We start from the raw sequence: 211 nt of genomic DNA, 5'->3' as shown, positions 1-211 counted from the left end.
GGGAGGCGCTGCCGGAGCGGCACCCGCTCGGGGCAGCTCTGTTCGCTGCTTGCTGATAGCCGACAGAGAATCTCGAATTTATTCGTCCAAAAGGGCTTCTGAAGAGTTTAAGGCAAAAAAGGCACCGAGGCCTACTCCGCCCTCGGCGCCGCACACCCTGCGCAGGACCCGAAGCGAGGCCTTGACTCCTCAGGCCCCGGCGGAGAGCCAG

Source organism: Phaethon lepturus, unplaced genomic scaffold, assembly GCF_000687285.1.
Source record: "Phaethon lepturus isolate BGI_N335 unplaced genomic scaffold, ASM68728v1 scaffold29157, whole genome shotgun sequence".
Lineage (NCBI taxonomy): Eukaryota > Metazoa > Chordata > Aves > Phaethontiformes > Phaethontidae > Phaethon > Phaethon lepturus.
This window is presented reverse-complemented; position numbering follows the sequence as displayed.